The sequence below is a fragment of the Podarcis muralis genome, chromosome 11, assembly GCF_964188315.1.
Source record: "Podarcis muralis chromosome 11, rPodMur119.hap1.1, whole genome shotgun sequence".
NCBI classification, from domain to species: Eukaryota; Metazoa; Chordata; class Lepidosauria; order Squamata; family Lacertidae; genus Podarcis; species Podarcis muralis.
In genome coordinates, this window is record NC_135665.1 from 31,590,943 (window position 1) to 31,612,034 (window position 21,092).

The 21,092-nt window shown below is 42.7% G+C and overlaps 1 long non-coding RNA gene across 1 annotated transcript in view; it reads right to left on the reverse strand.

The window, feature by feature from the left end:
* LOC114606531 (uncharacterized) overlaps positions 1-21,092 on the reverse strand; it is a 453,090-nt gene that overhangs the window by 147,665 nt on the left and 284,333 nt on the right. The window contains exon 6 of the long non-coding RNA XR_013394655.1: positions 19,647-19,764. This is a non-coding gene — a long non-coding RNA (uncharacterized LOC114606531). The remainder of the gene's footprint in view (positions 1-19,646; positions 19,765-21,092) is intronic.

Below are 21,092 nucleotides of genomic sequence, written 5' to 3' on the forward strand. Positions count from 1 at the left end.
AAACCCCAGGAAAGCATTCTGTAGCTCAGTGGTAGAACAGCTGCTTGGGATGCAGAAAGTCACTGGTTCAATTCCTGGCATCTCCAGGTGGAGATGGAAATGTCCCTTGTCTGAAATCCTGGCTACCATTTACTGTAAACAATACTGAGCTGCATGGACCAGTGATCTGATTCAGTATAAGGCAGGTTCCTATGTTTCAGTTGTCCCAGCATAATAAGATACATGAACAGGGAAAGCTTAAGTCATTCTGGGCATTCAAAACTCAGGATTAATTGGCTACACTGGTTGCTTATTTGTTGCTGGGCCAGGTTCAAGGTCCTTGTGCTATTCACAAAGCCCCCAACCAGGCCTGTGCAGGGGAAGGACAGCTAGGTACACTTGCACCCAGCCTTGGAGGGCTAAGCTGGCTGGGACCCCACCAGGTCCAGCTGCTTTTTGGTTTGTTTAGAACTTTATTCCAACCAGACTCCCACCCCAGGCCTCAGACAAGTTCCAGACCCTCCACGTGTCCCCATTTTCCAGGGAAAGTCCTGGATTTACAGAAGCTGCCCCAGTTTCTGTTTTGATCCCAGAATGTCCCACTTTTCCTTAGGATGTCCCTATTTTCATTGAAGAAATGTTGGAGGATATGGTAGGCTGTCCCTATTTTTATTGGAGGGTATGGAGTTATGTGACCCCTGAGCCAAGGTGATATGACCTTTAGAAGACAACTGAAGGTAGTCCTGTATAGGGAAGTTTTTAAATGTTTAATGTCTTATTATGTTTTTATATATGCACCCAGAGTGGCTGAGGGAATCCAGTCACATGGGTGGCGAACAACAACAACAACAACAACCACCCTATTTTCACTGGAGAAATGTTGGAAGGTAGGAAGTTCTGCACAGACCTGCCCTAAACAACTAAGGTTCAAAGTACCCTTATGCTCCACCTTGAACATCGAGATCCTTCTTATGGGGTACTTCTTTTGGTTCCTGACACCCCTGAGGTTTGGCCAGCCTTACTAGGGGCCAAGCCTTGAATGTGACAGGACCTGCCCTGTGGAACTCCCTTCCACTAGAGGTCCAGAGAGAATCATCCCTGCCTTCTTTTAGATGTCACCTAAAACTGGTGTTATTTAGACAAACCTTTGCAATGTGATGAGAGGGCTGGAGGGTTGAAAACCTCCCTAGTTGTTGAAGCGAGTGCCTGTTACAGACATTTTAATGAATGTAGGTGGGTTGGTCATGAAATCTGCTCTCAACCGCCCCCACCCCTTGCACATTCATTATTCATATAATTTTTATTTTAGTTTTATTTTTCCGAATGGCTGAAGAGGACTGGAATTTACACTGGCTGTAAAAGCGCTGGGAGAGAAACGGATGAAACACAGGCAAGTTTGTTGTAAACAATGCAAAGCAAAAGAAGAGATGTGTGGAGCTCCCTGGAGGCATTTCACAAGCCTTATTGAAATGTTGCTCTTTACCGAGTTTTGTTTTGTTTTAACCAACACATGTCTTTCCCAGCATTGGCCTTAGAACTGCAGGGGGAGGAAAGGAATCACAAAGACAGCTGCCAGCAGGTCAGTGGTGAGGGGGGGGGGGTGAGCTACCCTTTTGCATCCTGGGTATTTCTTTCTTTAATCAGGTGAGAAGACAGGGGATTTCATGGGGCATTACCTGACTGCTCTTTAGATAGAGAACTGTAGAGCTGGCCACCACAGACACCAACACAGCATCTTTGACCTGCCAGAATTGGGACTAAGACTACCATATTATCCAGAAAGAAAGAAAGAAAGAAAGAAAGAAAGAAAGAAAGAAAGAAAGAAAGAGAAAGAAAGTCCTCTAATGCCTTGGAAGGGCCTTCTCCTCAACAGTAACGACATATACATTGTCAGTTTTCTGTTGGTGATTCTGGGAATGGAAGTTGCAGTCCCACCCCCAGTAGGGAAACTCCTCCATCAGGGTCTGGGAAGTATCTGCCGCCTCTACTGCCACTGCTTCCTGACAGGATACGTTTCTGGGCCTTTGGACAGGAAATGGTCATGTTGCAGTGGCTTTAATGGAGGGTGTTTTGCACCTCCCCTTTGGTAATGCCAAACCGAACTGTGGTTGGGGCAAAGGTTCAAGCCCCACTCACCCCCATACCATGGTCCTAATGTGGCTTGGCCACTCCATATGCTTTAAAAAAAAAAATAATTCAGGACACAAATGCCACTTTTAGTTTGGTCCTCAGATTCCACAATTTTCAGTGAAGGAAATATGGTGCCCTTATGTAATTTGGGAATTTCATCGGGGGGTGGTGGTGGTGGTTCTTTTTTAAATAGAAAGAAATAATGTTAAAAACATTCAGTCTATAGGCCATGAAAACGAGTGTCATGCTTTTCAAGCTCATGGTTCCTTCTCAACTGCTTCAACATGTTTAATCTAGACCAAATGAATACCTGGCAGTACTGCGTACGCAGATGATGTTAAGTGACAGCTCCAGGCAACTAAATTCAGGCTATAAAGATTATATATAAAATTCTGTTTAGCCTGTTGAGAAACTAATGAGCAAGCTGTAAATCATGGCTACACAGTCATCTGCTTCCTGTTACTTTCTGCCCCCAGTTCATGTACCTAGTAAAATCTCAAAATAATAATATAAGCAAAACAAATGACTTTGCTCTGGATTTCCTAACTAGATCCTAGAATAAAAATTAAGTGAATCATTGAAGAAAGCCCTTCAGTATATGATTTCATATTGAATTGTTCACCTATAAAACATTTTACTTATGAATCATATCAATTATCAAACACTTGTTCTATCCTCGTTAATGATGAGTGGCTTATGCAAGTTGGCAGGTGCGTCAGGAGTTCAAATATGTCAAGGCCTGAGCAACAACCTGGCCAGAAGCAAATAGCTTAAAACACAATCCAAGCTATTTCTTCATTTAATCCCCCTCTTCACCCAATAAAGAGCTCACAGAGTGGCTTAAATATGATCAGTAAAATCAAGATACTCTAACTGCAGGCTTACATTAAAAAAGACTCAATACAAAAGGAAAATCCGGTAAGGAGGGAAGATGAAAACAAGAAAATTCAGGCACCAATTCTTAGAGTTATACAGTAGCTCTTATAGAGATCAGGTGAAATAAGAACAGTTTAAGAAGAGGCCAAACCACAAGGAGCTGTTCTTCCAGCAGAGCTAAATTAGTGGCCCCTACCTTCCCCCTCTCGGGTGGCGCTGTGGGTTAAACCACAGAGCCTAGGACTTGCCGATCAAAAGGTTGGTGGTTCGAATCCCCGCGATGGGGTGAGCTCCTGTTGCTCGGTCCATGCTCCTGCCAACCTAGCAGTTCAAAAGCACATCAAAGTGCAAGTAGATAAATAGGTACCGCTCCGGCGGGAAGGTAAACGGCGTTTCCGTGTGCTGCTCTGGTTCGCCAGAAGCGGCTTAGTCATGCTGGCCACATGACCCGGAAGCTGTACGCCGGCTCCCTCGGCCAATAAAGCGAGATGAGCGCCGCAACCCCAGAGTCGGTCATGACTGGACCTAATGGTCAGGGATCCCTTTACCTTTAATAACATAATGATTATGTAACTAATTAAATAAAATTCCACCACAACAGACAGTGAGACAAACAATGCAGTTGAATCAGAAGTTGAACTGTAGTGGAACGGAAGCAGCTGCATGCAACAAACACAGGTCAGAAGGAAATTGATGCCTTCTTACATCTCCATCTTCTTACACCACCAAGCGACCAAAAAAACCCAAAAACACCTGTCATGGAAATGTGTGGCCACTGTGCAACAGAGTCAGCCCCTATATTGTGCAGCTCCCATTCACACCCATGGAGGACTTTATTTCTTAATGAACTGTGTCGATTATATTATTGAAGACTGCAGTATAAGGCTGATCTGTTCCACACTTTCAGGATGTTGCCTTAAAAAAAATGTGTGCATGTAAATATTAAATACTGTGGTACCTTGGTTTGCAACAGTTTTGGATTACAACCACGTCAAACCTGGAAGTGCATGTCACTTTTTTGGGATTACAACCCATTTTTTTTGGAGGCCCCATTGGCGAAAGTGCGCCTTGGGTTACAACCTGTTTTGGTTTACAACCGGACCTCCGGAACAGATTATGGTTGTAAACCGAGGTACCACTGTAAATTACCTTTGGATTCTCCAACATTATTTGTTCCACAAAATGTGTATATATAGTTTAGCACAGTCCCGAGGTTTATATATTTATTTTTACGTCACTTTGGCATTACTTTCCTTTCCTTTACGCCGACAGAAATAACTGGGTCTAGTAAAGCTTCCCAAGGTCATTGGCCTGTGTCTTTCCTTCTTCACAACAAAGTATCATTTTTCTTAGTTTCTTGTCAGAGCGCCATGATATCCTTCACATCTGTCTGTGCCTTTGCTTTTATTAGCAGAAAATACTGCCCGAGCTTTAGTGTCATGTGTACTATAAAGACAGGATTTTCAGGAGATTTGACAACTCTCATATTTTCTGAAGTATTCTCAATGTAACAGAGAAACAGTTTATTACTGTTAAGTAGTGGCTGTCTCTCCAACTTGAATAATGAAGTCCTCCAGGTCAATATTTTATACAATGATCCATTTAAGGAAGCATTCCTCTATAGCCCAGCACTAAAACAATGGGTGTCATAACACGGATCTATCTATTATCAATCTTAAATCCCACCATAATCAATCCAATTCTTTGGGTAGCAAAGCTGCAATACGTTACTGTGTTAAAGGCGAGAATTTTCTCTTCCAGAATTGTTTATAAAAGAACACAATAAAATTATTTACTGAGGCCAGCTCTGCTGTGCAAGAGTATAGAAGATTTAAACTTTCTCGGAAGAAGAGGGCTTTTGGCCAGCTGTGATTTACACATCTTCCTTGCAAACTGTATTTTCATGAATCGCTGCAACACTGTTTTGGGGACTATACAAAGCCCACCCAGTGTTGTGTATTTATATGGCTGTAACAAGAGACAAAGCGGAAAGTGCTTGGCTGCAGAGCAAGAGCCATAAAAAAATATCACGGATTTGCAAAAAACACACACAACCCCTCCATTTCCTCAGCTTACCATAAAAAATATAATAATACGAGATGCGTCGCCACTCACAGCTGCAACTCAGCTCAATGCAGCTTCCTGCACATCTCTCAACCAGCAGTAATTCTGGCAGAAGTATGCCAAGTTTGGATGTGTATTTATCTTCCTCCCTTGTTTTTCCATGCAGGTCTTTGATTGCTTGTGCTTAACCCCACGCACAGGATGTCTTCTAGCATGGGTTAGAGTTGTCATTTCAATAAGGGCTGATACCCTTATTGAGCCAGTGTGGTGTGGTGTAGTGGTTAAGAGCAGTAGATTCGTAATCTGGGGAACCAGGTTCGCATCCCCGCTCTTCCACATGCAGCTGCTGGGTGACCTTGGGCCAGTCACACTTCTTTGAAGACTCTCAGCCCCACTTACCTCACAAAGTGTTTGTTGTGGGGGAGGAAGGGAAAGGAGAATGTTAGCTGCTTTGAGACTCCTTTGGGTAGTGATAAAGTGGGATATCAAATCCAAACTCTTCTTCTACCAAGTGCCGTCACAACGGGGGCTGGGGGCTGGTGCGCCCCGGGTGCCATGTCTGGGGGGTGACAAGAAGGCACCAGCATGAGCAGCCATCGGTCACCACAGCCACATGTGGAGGATCCTCCGTTTGCGGCTGCAGCCGCAAGGAGAGGATCCCGGCACCATCCGTATGGGGCTGGAGCAGTGCTGCTGGCAAACCGCTATGTACAGCACATGTGTGGCGTCGCTACGTACAGTGCATGCATCGTACATAGCAATGCCGCACATGCGCCCTATGTAGCGACGCCCAGCCCCGGGTGTCATGACGCCTCCGTTTGCCCCTGCTGATACCATGTGCATTCATCATGAGGTTCAACGATGCTGTTGCCCAGGCCCTAGTGGATCCTGAAGCAAAAAGCACCACAGCAGCATCCAGAAAAAAAGAGTACAAATATCTCTTAACAAACACCCATATGTTCAAATCTAGAGTGTGCCCTTGTAAACATATGTACCTTACTTAGAAAGTCACAGGGTGGCATAGAAGTTAGAATTTCAAATTCAGATCCACACTCAGCCATGAAGGTCACTGAAATTTTGGCCAGTCACAAACTTTCAGCCTAATTTACCTCACTAAGTTGTTGTGAGAATAAAATGGGTGGGTGGGTGGTGAGCCACAAAAGTGCTCTGAGATTCTTGGATTAAAATATATTAAATAACACTTCAGCACCAGCAATAAAATCCATCAAGGGCGGAGAACCTGTAGTCCTCTAGATGATCCTCCAGAATTTGTTGGACTACATTATCCCAACCACACTTGACCATTGGGCCATGCTGGATGAGGCAAATGGGAACTGGAATTTCCCATCCCTGAGGTAACATATTTTCATTGCATTTCAAGATAAGGAACATCTGATGCAAAGAAAGAAGAAGCCAGAAAGCCATCTTCACACTAGGAGGACCATTCAATACATAATCTATTGTTCTATTGTCCCTGCTTTTGAGTGGGCAAGTGGTAGTGTCACAGCTCTGGACTTTTCTAGAGCATGCAAGACATTTTTACTAGTTTGGTTTCAGGCCTGGTCAAGGCTCTGTGCTTTCCTTTCTGCTAAGTACCAAATGATGATGTGTATTTCACATACAGAACATATACAATTTAAGCGTGGACCTTATGCATTCTTCAGGGGAGGAATGTACATGGAATGGAACAGACCACAGTGAGACAGAAATGGGTCAGAATTTGCAACCTTCCAAACTGCTGTTTTATTGTGGGTGTGTCCTTCAGCATGTTCTTGACACAATTCTAATGCATTAGTGGTCAATTTATTCAGCTTTGCTAGTTGTTCTGTGATGCTTCCTCAGGGGTGATAGTGTAAAAAAGTGGGACAGAAATAAACCAGAACATTTGTTACAAGATCTCAGCAGGAAAGTTACAGGATATGCACTACAGTCATACCTCATGTTACGTCCACTTCATGTTACGTTCTTTCAGGATACGTCCCGTGGCGACCCGGAAGTACCAGAAAGGGTTACTTCTGGGTTTCGCCGCTTGCGCATGTGCAGACGTGTAAAATGATGTCATGTGCAGAAGCAGAAATGGCGAATCGCAACCTGCTCATGTGCAGATGCGCTGCTGCGGGTTGTGCTCTTTTCATGTTGTGAACGGGCCTCTGGAATGGATCCCGTTCACAACCAAAACTTTTCCAGGAACAAACTATATTGAAAGACCATATGTGGCACATGGTCACCCCATAGCAGCGTGAGCACAAATCATCCTGATAGCTCAGTTGGTTAGAGCATGGTGCTGATGACACCAAGGTTGCAGGGTCAATCCCTGTAGGGGACAGCTGCATATTCCTGCATTGCAGGGGGTTGGACTAGATGACCCTTACGGTCTCTTCCAACTTGACAATTCTATTAGGAGTGCTTAGGGGCTGTTTAGCCCACCATTACCACTAGGTAAGGCTCCGCCTCCCACTAATCAACGTCACCAAGGTGTTAAGCCAAGGTGCTTAGGTGTTATGGAACAAATAGAAACCCATCAGTATCAATCACTTCTGAACTTCTCAGGAAGAAAGGAAGGTCATGCTTATGTCAACAAGAATTTGCCTGACTGCTGCCAGTCACCCTGTTTTGCAATGGTTTCATACATTGTTTTGAGGAACTTCTGTGTCATCTTATTAAGGAATTATTGGGCTCTTCTTATGATGACTGATTTTTGCTCGTGTATTTGATGTAATGTCGATCATTTTAAACTTTGTTTTTAGTTTTATTTTATTTGTTTTATTGTCACTTTGTTCTGAAAACCTTGGTTTTCACCTTGAAGGAATGGAGGGCAGAATATGTTGTAAATCAACAAAACAAATAAAATGTGCTGAAGCCTCTGTTTGAGAAAGATTGCCCCGGGACTCCATTGCAAAGGTTGCAAAGCCTTCTCTCCCCATTCTCCCTCTGTGGTCTTTGTTAGTGAAAAAAGGGCATCTATCCTTGAAGCTACCTAGATCTGCTCATTTCCCTAGAAGATTGAACAATTGTGCATTCATAGATATAATACTGAGTGGGGTTTCCTTGAGGAAATGCCTTCTTGTCTTACATATCTTCTTTGTTATTTGTACTAAAGATCAGAGGATTTTTTATAGCTTCAGTGACACCCCCCCCCCATCTTTCAGCTTCATCCCAGTCTCAAAATCTGTTTGGATTCTGACCATGCTATCCCAATTGTAAACTGAAGTAAACAATGCATTACAATAGTAGGCTTGTGCCAGGGATTCCTCCTCTGCTAAAAGAGCATCATGAAAGCAAAGGGGAAGCAAGAGAAATTAATGCTGCCACCTCTCCACAGTTCTCTGATTGGTAAAGCTAAGCAGATTCAGGGGAGGAAGAGGGTGTGTGTAAAATTCAGTTGAGGAAGGTCTCATCTATTTACGTCTTACTCTCCTAAAAGCCTCTCAAATTCTCTCCCACCCATACCTGCTTGGACTACTTGAACATTGTGAAGAGTCTTGGTGGACCACACAAAATAGTAATAATGATGATAATAATAATAATAATAATAATAATAATAATAATAATAATAATAATAATAATTTATTACTTATGCCCCGCCCATCTGGCCAGGCCTCCCCAGCCACTCTGGGTGGCTTCCAACAGGATATTAAAAACACAATAAAACATCAAACATTAAAAACTTCCCTAGTTGTTTATTTCCTTGACACCTGATGGGAAGGCGTTCCACAGGGTGGGTGCCACTACCGAGAAGACCCTCTGCCTGGTTCACTGTAACCTCACTTCTCACAGTGAGGGAACCAGCAGAAGGCCATCAGAGCTGGACCTCAGTGTCTGGGCTGAACATTGGGGGTGGAGACACTCCTTCAGGTATACTGGGCCAAAGCTGTTTAGGGCTTTAAAGGTCAGCACCAACACTTTGAATTGTGCTCAGAAATGTACTGTCTGTTGTTCCGTCTGTTGTAGGAATGGGGATGTACTGTGCAAGATGCTGTATAATTTTAATTATATCCACACACACATCCTACAGACCACGTGAATGAAGTTCATGGCACACCTGTGGCCCATGTACCACAGCTTGGGAACCCCTGCAGTAGGCTATGAACTAAGAGAAGGGTTATGAATCAGGAAGTCCCCACTTCAAATGCTGTTTCTGTCACAAACATTAGATGGACTTAGGCAAGGAACTCACTTTTTCTGAGTGCATCCTCCCGTCAGTAATATAAGGCTTAGTCACATGTTTCACTACAAGCTATCTGTATACATGTAGAAAAGCTTGTGTGAAATAAAGTTTACTTGCTGATTTTTATAGCTCAGCTATTGTGTACATGGGTATACACACTGTACACTCACTGAACTTCACTGGGGAATAACTGCACAAGTGTACAGCTCAAATGTTTGGGTACACAGATTGTACATTCATTAAATGCAATATGTGAACACCCCTGTAATGACTACAATATAGGGTTGTTGTAAGAATTTCTGAGAAGACGAATCTCATTTTGTCAAGGCTTTGCTAATTTAGAACAAATTGTTCAGAGCCTGGTCACAGATAATTTTTGGGTGATGCATGTATATGTGAGAAAGAAGCTGACCAGCTGATTGCAGAAGACAGCTTCAACGACTGCTATAGAACAGATATATGTTGTTCATGATAATTAAGGCATGAAAAAGTACTTGAGTACAATAACAACTGAATTAAATGTTCATCAGAAACTCAATCTTGACTTACACTCCAACCGTTAATTAAACTGAGCTTGTTTAAATTTAATCTAATTGATTTTTAATACAGCAAATTTAATTAGTAAATGCATTCCAATATCTTGTCTATGAGCACTGAACTTTGGAAGTTCTGAAAGATTGCTCCTGTAGTAATTATGAACCAACTATAAATGTGATGATGAATACAGCGGTTTTAAATCTCCCTGCCAGAATGAACTCTGCTCTAGCTACCTGTCTGCTGACTTGGAACTGCAGATAGGAGGAGAAGGGCACTCTGGTCTGTACCAGAAACAGAGGACAAAGGGCCACCAAGTAGCTTTGCACTTTCAGCCAACTGAGAAAGGTAACAGAGGAATATCAGCCCAGGATCTGATTCAGGGATGCAGACCCTGTGGCTCTCCAAATTATGCTAAACTGCAGCTCCGTTTATTCCTGACCAATGGGTATTTGAGTTCAGCAGCATCTGCAAAGGTACAGGTTAGCCACCTCAGCACCAACTGAATGGAAATGGCTGTGTTCTCAATTCATCCTTTTATCCAGTGTGGTGTAGTGGTTAAGAGCGGTAGACTCGTAATCTGGTGAACCAGGTTTGTGTCTCCACTCCTCCTTATACAGCTAATGGGTGACCTTGGGCTGGTCACACTTCTCTGAAGCCTCTCAGCCCCACTCACCTCACAGAGTGTTTGTTGTGGGGGGGGAAGAGAAAGGAGAATGTTAGCCGCTTTGAGACTCCTTTGGGTAGTGATAAAGTGGGATATCAAATCCAAACTCTTCTTCTTAACATCATCAAACTGATTCAGCTGCTGTACCATTTCCCTTCCCTTTTTTCCTTGTGCTTATTGCGGTTTTTGTTTGTAAACTACAAAGGGGCATGGATCTCATTTCCTAATGGATGTAAGCCACTGTGGGAGACAATATTTTTTCTGAAAAGCAGGATCAAAACATAATATTTAAAATTATTGGTGGAAGGGATCTGAGATTTCTGAAAACTATTTCTGAAGACTGGCCCCCAAACTAGTGAAAGTGATCCAAGTGAAAAAGAAAACATCCATGAAAGAAGTGTGGTTATTGATCCACACAGTATCCCTTTGGGTGAACCCTCCCACCCATCATCTGTAAGTATGGATGCCATGCATCAAGGGGTGCTCTCAGGGGTTAGGGTTCAATTCCCAGGAAGGGTAAGCCTCTCACTAAAGTACTTACCAACACAGGGAGAGTTTTTGGTGCACCACAGGAGTCCTAACCAACTGACAGCAGACACATGGATGCATTATAGTTCCAAACATGATCCAGAGGAAGGTCAGGAAGCAGTCCAAGGTCAATATCACAAGGTATTCCACAAGGTACAGCACAGTGAGCAGGAAGAACTAGAGCCAGGAGCCAGGAACAAGGCTGTAGGGATTAAGGAGCCAGAGACCTATGCTGTTTGTTGCCACTGGAAGACTCAAGAGGAAGGCGTTATATACTTTGGCTTCCTAACCACAGCTGTCGGCAGTAAAGTATCACTGAGTGCACTGATGGTTCTGGGTCACTGATGCATATTGTGCTGCTGCTCTTCAGTCTGGACCCAAAACCTTTGCTGGCTCTCTTGAGAACAGGAGCAGAGGCACTGATCCACCTCCTTCTCTGACAGCTTCAGTGGTATTTCATCAGGTATCAACCCAGAAGTGCCCTCAAAGGGATCCTTAACATTGGATTCAGGGGGTCCTGCCTCAAGATCCTCAGACTGTGAGGGGGCCGCTAGGGGCGCATTGGAAGATGGCCGACAATAACATCTCTCCGGCTCACACGAGGTAATTAAGAGGCTGATATGGGAGTATGCAGCCTCCCTTGTTGCCCCAAGGAAATGAGGAACACTGCCTTGCCTGCTGTAGCCATAAATCACCCCCAGATTCGAAAGAAGGGGGTGAGGGCACTACGCACAAAGCCCTTGCGTGGGTCCGGCGCTCCCGGACGCTGTCTCTGATCGCGCACTAGTTGCAGCAGCTCGAAATAAACAATGAGAGAGAGAAGCAAATGCACATATTTCAAGTGAAGAATGGGAGTGAAGACTGCTAATTGAAGTGACCTTTGTGAAAGTAGAGCGACGGGTTGGATTTAACAGGAATATATCTGAAGAAGATACATCAAAGGTTCAGTATGTCGGAGCGGGACTGGATGGGGGGGGGCGTTTCTTCTTTTCTTCTATGTGATTAACCAATAACCTCTCCCCAAGAAAGAACCGTCACATAACTGACCTAAGCAGGATGATTAAAAACTGTGTGGAAATGAATTACTAACCAAAAGTTTGGCTTATGGAGATCGAGAAAAGAACAAGGGCTCTTGGAATGACGCAGTAATAAAAAGGGAGTCGCCATCTTGGCAGGTTCTGTCGAAAGATTGATGATCGGGAGGAGGAAGCTATGGACTGGCAGAACCTCCTCAGAGGACTGAGAAAGGGAGTGACAGATCTGTGAAGATTAACGAGCAAAAACCCACACAGGATTACAATTTGTTTTAACCCGCTTGTGGAGACTATCAGAGGTCACAAAGAGAAAGGAAAAATATATGAAAATAACAAGAAGAGATGTGGAAAATAACAAGAAAGGATTGGATAGAATTGTGAGCACTATTTGGACAGATTTGTGGACATTAAAGCAGCAGCAGCAACAATATGATTGGATCCCTTTTGGAACTTGAAATATGGGTACCCCCAACAAAAAATTTAAAATTCAGCTTTGTAATTTGATTTGATTTGATTGGTCTGTTAATAAAAAATATTTTTTAAAAAAGATCCTCAGACTGTGGACTGCTGGTTCATCCACCAAGGACTCCATGTCTAGTTCCAGGCCATGGCTAAGCATAACACCAGATCTCATTGAGGAGTCCACTTGTTTGAGCACACATAGTCTGTCATGCTTACATAACTGCTATGTACAAGACTGGAACTAAGAAAGACAAAACCTCTCTGTTCCATTCTCCTCAGATTATATACTGGTTTTGTTCAGTTGGTTTAGTGAAGTGTTATCAAGACTTTTCTTTCTGGGCTCTGTGGGATTTAAGTGTCCTTGATAACAACTAACACAGGTAACCTGGCAGTTAGAGGGCATTTTATCTTTGGTGCTAAAAAACAACAGGATTCAAAACACCCACATCTTTGTATGTACCTCTGTTTAGCTAGAATATACACTTGGTCCTCTTTGGCATCCAAATTGTGCCTGTAGCATCCCTTGTTGCTCATAATTCCAAAAGCATCCTTTTAAAAATGTTAGCTCTAAACATTCTGCTGGAAATGATAAGTGGTTCGAAGTGAACCGCATTCAGGAAATCAATTAGCTAAGCTGAAGCATTTCAACAATATGAAGAATCATCTGAATTTAATGAACTGTAGTTAAATGTGCATTATTGAGTAACCAAAAATCTTTCTTCTTCAATAACATTCTTCTCTTCAGATATGCATCTTGCTTTGTCCCCCCCCCCCCTTCTCCCAGTGCAGATAACAAAGGTAATTAATAGAAAGAAAATAATTATAACATAGGCAGTTTGGTGTGGGTTAATGAGCACTTAAGAGAATTATCAATTCATTATCTGTTTGTACATCAATAAATCACTGTGTTCCAATCAGTTTACAGCCTAATGGTGAGATTGCAAGACCATTTTCTCACCACAGAGTTGATTGTGGCCGTGTGAGTTGATCCACACTCATACTACACCACAATGTATATCTTGGCAAAGGCAGAAAAGGGACTACAAGACCAGATTCCAATGGCTGGGGAAAAAATATTATAGGACATTTGATCAAAATGTGATCTTCTTGTAATGCTTGTAATGCTACCTTTCTTCCATCACTTGGCAGTTTCTCCCAAGCAAGTTATTATGAATGCACACACGAGAGTTTAACCCACACTCTTTTCCAAACTGTGAGAATTCCATACAATGTGACTAGAGAGCTTTAACTTCAAGCCTGCCAATCACCATTTTAAGGAAACTGTGGGCATCCCCGTAGGAACAAACTCCCAGGGGCCAAGGTCCCTTTGATCTCCTCCCAATAAAAATATTTGAGAGGGCCAGGAGCATCAAAAGTTGATAGGCATTGTCATTCAAATGGTGTGTGTATGCTACATCTTCTGATCAATTATGTGGGGGCAGGGCTTACCTGCCCCCTCCTCAATATTTTATTCAAGTTGGCACCCCTGGACATCCCTGTTTCCTCAGCTACATAAACCTACACAAGACGTATTGTGTGATCAGGAGTAATGCAAACCGTCGTCAACATGAAGTCAGTTCTGTAATGAAAGCTACAAATTGCTCGATTAAGGAGGCAGGGGCCTGTAAAAATAGGAGTGGAAAAGGAACTCACAAAATAAGACTGATATACGTACAAAGGTGTAATCAGGCAGTGGTTTTGATGACCAAGATAATACATTTGCCATGTCTAGGCTACACAAGATAAAGCACCAGTACAGAAGAAAGCAAGACTGGTTGAGATAGGGTAAATTCAAGAAATGAAGTGCATGGCAGTAAACAAACAATGTAACCAACTCAGACATATGCCCTGCTGTGTTTGGTGCTGATTACTCAAGTTTAGCATTCATAGGACTGTGGCTGAAGTCTATTTGTTGCTGGAGAACCAAGGAGCCCTGTATATACTTATACAGGGACAACAGTGGAGTATAAGAAGACTGCCACGAGCACACCCATCACTGTGGGTTCACATTGTTACGTATTCTGCATCCAGTTTGCCCCACTGCTAGATTCACACAATGCATTCACATGATGTTAGCCACAACCCTTATCAATCTTGTAGTTTCTTGACAAATACTGCTGTTTGACGTGCTTCGCCCCTCAAACCAGCTTCGATCCAATTAGAAAGCCTAAGCCACAATCACTTGCTCTGCATAGGTAAGTATTTAGCTTGCCCCTAGCTTTTTTTATATGCAGTCAATTGTGGAGGGGATGAGCTGAAATTACTCTTTTTGCTAGAGAGAGACAAAACAGAATTCTAGTGATCTGACCATTATAAGCTACGGTATAAGACCTCACTTATACTCTTCTCTCTAGTTTTTCTCAATAAACATTATTTGTTAGTCTGCAAATAAAGTGACTAGGGGATTTATTTATATATTAAAAGGTAACAGAGCGATATGTATTGCCCTGAGAAGTAATTTCATTTAATTGCTACTGTCCCCCCGTCCTAAAACTGGGGGTTCCCAACCTAATTCTTTGATATGTTTTGCAGAGATAAATTTGATCATTAGTGTGTGCTACATTTCATTCAGTTACCAATGCCTGCAATATATATGACAACCTGACCTAATGTTCTATGAACCTCCCTGTTGTCCGGGCAATTAATATTTATAGCAGCAGAATACTCATAGGGTTAGCAGGATGAACAATTCTGAATTCTTCATGTTTTTATTTACAAGGTGCAGCAAATGTTGAAAGAGAAACAACCCCGGGACTTGTATAAAGAACAGTTGCTCTCTATGTCTTCTGAAATATCCCGCCTGATGTCATATGAAGAAGAACAGTGATGGATGGGTGACAAGCAGCAGGTCAGTGCTGAGTGAACTGCTCCATTTCATTCTAGTAACGACATACACAATAGGCCAAGTGAACTGAATAAGACCTAAATGGTCTTACATGGCCAAAATGGTGCTTTTAGAAAACAGCATTTTGGCCCTTGACTTTCAAACAAACGTACAAGTCTTCAATGCTGCTGTCCATGGTCCCCAAAGAAATCTATCCATTATAGTTTGATGATGCCTTTTTGTGAACTAATCACTTTTCTTACCAGGATACTCATCATTATCCTTTCCATCTTTCAGGCATTATGATCAAGTCTTAAGTTACTATGTGTAGAGGGGGATGGGGAGTGACGATAGGTATGCTAACTCCATTCCATCACTGTCCCAGTCATACACCTATTTGTGGAAAGTGACTGTCAGCAGTGGGGGACAGCATCTTGTGCACCGGTAAAGGCTCTCCACATGTGTTTAAACTCAGGGCGTTTTGGCTCCCTGCTTCAGAAAGTCACCCTCAACAATCTGGAGAGGGGCTGGAATGATGATGCTCATCCCCACTGGACCTCTTCACATGGTAGCTTAACATTTGATCATAACACTTAAATGGTATGGCTATGCTAGAAATATGGGACCTAACTCTGAACCCCATCACCCATGGCTAATCCCATTCATAATAGGTGCCTAGGATGACTAAATCCCTATTTGCATAATCACTCCGCGGAAGTAAATGAAATTTGCAATTAATACACAGTTGCTTCTTCATTAAACACAGTAATAACAAATGCGTTGAAATATACTATACTTTGAACAGTGGACAGAAAAATCATTCTAAAGCTCCATTTGGCTGTGAATGGGTAGACTACTAGTCAAAGAACAAAGTGAGCATTTAGAGAGAATTAGCCACAAATGCTGCTGATTACCAGAAAGTAGGACGAGGGGGGAGGAATCAAAGCCACACCTGCTCCACTCAGAGAAAATGAATGCTTATTTTGCTGAAGCATTGACTTTTGGTTTGTTATGCAGTCTTGTTTGTAGCCACACAATTGTGAAACTCCTGGCTGCGTGAGTAGAAAACAACATTGGGCTTAAAATGGCTCAATACACTGAATGCTGTTCACAAACAGGCCCTGGTGAAGTTCTGTGGTTTCAACCTTGCTAGCAGCTGAGTTGAAGGCCACAGTCGCACCATACATTTAAAGCACTCATATTCTACTTTGGTTTCCCCCAAAGAATCCTGGGAACTGTAGTTTGTTAAGGGTCCTGAGAGTTTTCAGGAGATCCCTATTCCCCACACAGAGCTACAGTTACACTGCGGTTTCATAATCAACTCTGCACTTCAGTGTGCTGTTGTGAAATGTGGTATGGACAGAATTTGGAAGTGTAACATTACAATCTCTTCTTAAGATGCTGCCAGCTACTGAGTTTGAACTGCTGATTTAAAGGAGCACTGGGAGCTTGCACCAAAGATCCATCTTGTCTAACACTCTGGTCAGCTGAATGTCTTTCAGATGCTACAAGCTGGGCATGAATGCAACATCTCTCTCCTGTTGTTTGCCCTTAAAAGGTAAATGGACCCCTGACCATTAGGTCCAGTCATGACCGACTCTGAAGTTGCGGCGCTCATCTCGCTTTATTGGCCGAGGGAGCCGGCGTTTGTCCGCAGACAGCTTCCGGGTCATGTGGCCAGCATGACTAAGCCACTTCTGGTGAACCAAAGCAGTGCACGGAAACACCGTTTACCTTCCCGCCAGAGCTGTACCTATTTATCTACTTGCACTTTGATGTGCTTTCGAACTGCTAGGTTGGCAGGAGCAGGGACCGGACAACGGAAGCTCACCCCGTCACGGGGATTCGAACCACCGACCTTCTGATTGGCAAGTCCTAGGCCCTGTGGTTTAACCCACAGCGCCACCTGCGTCCCTGTTTGCCCTTAGCACCTTCCTATATCCTGACTTATCGCAAAGCTCCTTCCAAGAGATTGGACTGCAAGAAACACCAGCCCCAAACTCCCCCCCTCTCTCTCTGTTTGTGTAGATGTGCACAGACCTGCATCATTCATCTTCATTCCCTGAACCAACCACCATATTAATACCTGCATGCCTTTATGGCCATTGGCACTCAGGACAGCCTTTGAGAACAGTTTCCAAAACTGTTCATTTGCCATACAAGGAGGGACCAGCAGTATGTTTTGACCCATAGGAGCCAACTCCTAGGAGGCAAGGTCCCTTTGCTCCCCCCAATAAAGTATTTGAGGGGGCTGGAGACCCCCAAAGTTGATGGGCATTGCCTTTCAAATGGTGTCCATGCACCACAACATGTGATTGATTTTGTGGGGCAGGGCTTACCTCCCCCACCCAATATTTTATTCAAGTTGGCACCCCTGCTTCTATCCTAGCACATGCCACAATTACAGTGGTCAGGATTGGTTTGCCCATATTGACACTGAATTAGGAATTTATTTTAAGAGATCCTAGCTTACATAAAGCTCAAAATATGTTTTGACGCAGTCATTATTTGACTAGACACTGCGGTGCCCTTCAGATGTTGTTGGATGTTGTTAGATGGCAACACCCATCATCCCTGACCATTGGCCATGCTGGATGGGGCTGATGGGAGATGTAGTCCAACCACCTCTGTAGGTACCATGTTGGCTAACTTTGAACAAGAAGCTTTCTTTCTAGCATAATTTCATTTTGTATAAACTGAATATATAGTGGTCATTCCACCCTCAATTTAATAGAGGATATTTGGGGAAGAAACGGTGGACATTAGATTTTAACTATTGCCAAAAGAACAACAACAAAAGGCGTTGTTCACCCCAATGTCACAAAACAAATGAATGGGATAATCTATTTGTGCATCAGTACAATTGATCTACTCTTCATAAACGTGCAGGCTTCACACAGGGCTTGTTTAGTCACCAGACCATTAAGTGTTAACAGCTGTAAGTCTAGGTCTAAGTCAGTATTAGAGTCACACTTCTTGCTTCCCCTCCCCCACAAAAAAATCAATATCTGCAAATAATAAATGAGATCCCGAAGGGTTGAGTTAAGCCCCAACCAGCACCAAGCAACTCTGCAATTGGTCATTGACTCAATAATGCAGGTGAGTGCCACACTGCAGAGCATCTTTAGCATGCTATAATAGAAAATTAATAGTGTTCAAATCAGGAGTGGGGTTACCCTGAGGATTACATAATAGCTCAGGTGAGAACAAGCACCTCGCTCCAAGAAGTGAAAAATGTCATAGTGCTTCAAAGGAAAAGAGCTCCGGCATTAGATATAATTTGAGACATGTGCAATGTTTTCTGTTTTTAACAACTCAAATAACAAAGGTAACACCTTGCATTGTCCATGGCGCTGCTTAAAATACTGTCCAGTAACCCGCATTGCAGTGGTGTCCAAGGGACATTGTACTGACTGTATATCCGGATATTCTCAGCAATAATAATTACAGAAGGGAATGCTTGTGTGCAATTGTGAGGAGCTCAGAGAACGTGTTAAGTATTACAAAAGAAAGCAGTGTGACAAGCCCCTGCACATGTTCCAGTGCTTAATATACAAAAGGCTACAACCTCACTGATTAGACAGAAAATAGTAACTTTTCACTACATCTACACCAGCACATCTGTGATTACTGTCAGGGAACTAGTATGATAATATCCTCACACCTGCTCTAGCAGAGCGTCTGAAAGGGGAGGTGAAAAGTAACTTGAGGATGAATTACTTATTTATATTTACATTTATTTCTCTTCCAGCAGCAGTCAATGGCACTCATGACTAATAAGCACCTTTAGAGAGAACAACTGTATTCCCACAAACCGAAAGAAATGTCAGAAAACTACAGATCAGCACAGCCCAAATATCTACCAATTTGAAGGAAACAACAGATTGCATAGTATGTGATATGCTATCCATTATTCATTTATCCATTTTGTGTGTGTACCAAAGAACACTTTGGACAGAGAAGGGCCCATAGTGTGTGTGTGTGTGTGTGTGTGTGTGTGTGTGTGTGTGTGTGTAGATAGCACAGTGTGTATAAGATCACAGCTTGAACAGACTTGAAGAGAGGTAAGCACTTAGATTTACAAAGTATGGTATTTCCATTACATTATACATTTAGAAGGCAAGTGAATGCATTTCTCCTCCCTAAAATCAACCCATTCTTTTTTTTAAAAAAACAACCCCAAACAATCAAACAAAACAAACTTCTGAGAAGCAATGGGAAACCCATCTTTTGCTTACAATAAGAAAAAAGAACCATCTTTGTTAGTAACTTCAAAGCACTGCCTGTAACATGTGTGACACAGGATGTTGAAAGCCAGCATTCAAACAGGGCTTGACAAAAATGAAAATATGGTCACTACCGTCTCAAGTTCAGACTTACCTTCCAAGCTGCCAGAGTCCCATATGTTCACCAAGGCAAGAAAAGGCTTACAACGTTCCCCACAGGGCTTCTTGTCTTAAGTAATGTCCAGGGATGTCCTTACCATGCTTGGCACCAGCTGCAAAAATAAAAGACCGGTGTGAAGAATTAAATCCTCTGTTGTTCTACTGCTTTCCCTCTGGTTTGTCTCTCACAGCGACTTGTGCCATACACAAAATGGCACCTCTCTTTCAATGCAGAGAAGTCTGGGTTTATATACCAAGCATGTGTATGCGAGAATACCACAAAACACTAGTTCCTTATCATGCGCTTGTTAGCTTGTCCAATCTATGGCAATCACTTTGGTCCCAGGGGTTGAAAGACACAAGACGCAGGGAAAAAAAGGGAAGCAAAAGCTGAAGAAAGATCAATACTGCACTGTGAAACAAGAAGTGTAGGCTATTTACTTTTCATTGATCTGATGATGCAGGAGAAACACCTCAGACTGGCATTAAATTGAGGGAATACATCTTCTCTGTGTGGGGGATTTTCACCTCAAGGTCAAGAGAGCCAAACAGAAATTAGAACAAACAGAAACTAATCGCAGGCTTACAATAAAACTATTAATCCACATTACAAATCCACACGGAAACGTAATTAAATATCAGGCTGAATAAGGTTCACAATAAAACAAATGCTGCCAGCTTTTATCGACTTCAGCTTGCACCTGGACCGACCATGGGGGGGGGGGATGTGAAATACTGAAACGAAGGCTACAGCAAATTAGTATGGGGCATTGGCACTCAGGCCCAGAGACTGGATTCAAATATTTCAGCCACAGGATAAATGCCTGGAAAGTAATTAGAACCATACATTTGCCTCTTGTGAAGAGTGAAAATGCAACTTTTCACACATACTTCAACATACTTCACCTCAACAAATGAGTCTTTTCCAAGAGGGTATCTATCATACCCCTTTAAGTCATCACTCACTAGTTTCTGAGTAGGCAAAGAAACAGTGAATTTTCTGCTCCAAAATGGAAAGCATACAAATTCTGCAACAATTACCAATATGATACAAGCTTGCTCCTTGGCTGAATGCAAAATAAACTGGGAAGTTTATCTGAAAAATATTTAGAAATGCTTGGTGTTGTTTCCCCAAGCATGTCCAAAGATCTTACACAACCTTTCCAGTACTTCTTCTTCCAAAACTGTTGGAATATATATTACAGGTTGGGTATTGAAAAACATCTGTTAATCCTTTTGTTCTGTTTAATTATTTTGTAGACACCTTTAGCCTGGAACTGCATCTTACTCACAAATAGTTGTTCCTCAATATTACATAAGGTATCACACCACTGGCAGTATATCATTTCGGGGGGAAGGAGAAGATGAATGCAAGACCAGGCCCAAATGAGGGCAGAAAACCTGCCTCTCTTATACAACCACTAAAGATATCGGACAATAA